This window comes from Olea europaea, unplaced genomic scaffold, assembly GCF_002742605.1.
Source record: "Olea europaea var. sylvestris unplaced genomic scaffold, O_europaea_v1 scaffold1733, whole genome shotgun sequence".
In the NCBI taxonomy this organism is placed as follows: Eukaryota; Viridiplantae; Streptophyta; class Magnoliopsida; order Lamiales; family Oleaceae; genus Olea; species Olea europaea.
In genome coordinates this window covers 142,372-144,126 of record NW_019235038.1, presented here as the reverse complement: position 1 = coordinate 144,126, position 1,755 = coordinate 142,372, and the positions used below count along the sequence as shown (strand labels likewise).

At 36.5% G+C, this 1,755-nt stretch overlaps 1 pseudogene; it reads left to right on the top strand.

Moving 5' to 3' along the window:
- Positions 1 to 65: 65 nt before the first annotated feature.
- On the top strand, positions 66 to 1,314 carry LOC111377850 (annotated as a pseudogene).
- Positions 1,315 to 1,755: the final 441 nt, after the last annotated feature.

Below are 1,755 nucleotides of genomic sequence, written 5' to 3'. Positions count from 1 at the left end.
TTGCAGCGCAAAATAAGTGGAAGATATTCCAAATGGATGTGAAATCAGTTTTTCTAAATGGTTATCTCGAAGAAGAAATTTATGTAGAGCAACCAATGGGCTATAAAGTAAAAGGACATGAAGGTAAAGTCTTGAAACTAAAAAAAGCTTTATATGGGTTGAAACAGGCTCCAAGGGCATGGAATAGTAGAATTGACAAGTATTTTCTAGAAAATAACTTCACAAAATGCCCTCACGAGTATGCCCTTTATACAAAGGTAAACGAGAAAGGAGATATTTTGCTTGTTTGTTTGTATGTATGTAGATGATCTTATATTTACAGGAAATAATCAAAGTATGATTACTGAGTTTAAAAAGGTCATGGCTCAAGAATTTGAGATGACGGATATCGGCCACATGGCCTACTATCTTGGGATAGAGTAAAGCAAATGGAGGACTGCATTTTCATCTCACAAGAAGGATATGCGAAAGAAATTCTAAAGAAATTCAATATGGAGGACTGTAAGCCCGTATGCACCCCCGTCGAATGCGGAATCAAGTTGTCGAAGAATGATGAAGGTGAAAAAGTAAATCCAACACTTTTTAAAAGTCTTGTTGGAAGTCTAAGATATTTGACGTGCACAAGACCAGATATCCTTTTTGGAGTTGGGCTCATTAGTCGCTATATGGAGACACCTACCATGACTCATATGAAAACTGCAAAGAGAATTCTTCGCTACATCAAAGGTACGCTTGATTATGGCTTAGTCTATTCATCATCTAATGAGTTCAAACTTGTTGGATATAGTGACAGCGATTGGGGCGGAGATAGTGATGATAGAAAGAGTACGACTGGGTACGTGTTTTACTTGGGTGACACAGCTTTCACTTGGAGCTCAAAGAAGCAATCGATCGTAGCACTATCTACATATGAAGCTGAATATGTTGCAGCTACATCAAGTGTCTGCCATGCTATTTGGCTTAGAAACTTGTTGACAACGCTTAGAGTATCACAAGAAGAGCCAATTGAAATCCATGTTGATCACAAATCGACATTGGCATTGGCAAAGAACCCAGTATTCCATGATAGAAGCAAGCACATTGATACAAGATATCACTTCATAAGAGAAAGCATTGCAAAGAAAGAAGTGCAGCTGAAATATGTAACCTCCCAGGAGCAGATCGCCGACATTCTCACTAAGCCACTCAAGCATGATGTGTTCCGCAAGTTAAGAACTCTACTTGGAGTAGCAAAATCGAGTTTAAGGGGGGATGTTGAGTAGTAAACTTGATTTTTGGACTAAATAATATGGGTTTAAGGATTTTGCTTATAGGCCCAAATCAATTAAAAGGCCCAACATGCATAGCATTTCTAGAAGCATTATCTAGAAAAATTTATATAAATATCTACTAGAAATATCTATATAAATATCTAAGTAAGATATGTAGTTTTATAAAGAATATCTAGAGAATTCTAGGAAAATATCTTGATATGTGGTCTAGGTGTCTCTAGAAAATGTGTGGACTAGAATCTTCTTGTAAACACTATATAAAGGGGTTGTGCCCTCCATTTTGTAAAAAGCCAAAAAAGTGTGTAAAGTCTTGAATTTGAGAAATACAAGTTTCCTTTTTCACTTCCTTCTTCCTATTAGCGTTGTCCTCTTAAAAGCCTTAGCCAATCCAAGTTAGTAAACCCATCTTTCATCCAACACAATCATGGCATTCTCCAATTTCCTTTTAACTTTGTTTTTCTCTTGTTCTATGATTTCTCTTATC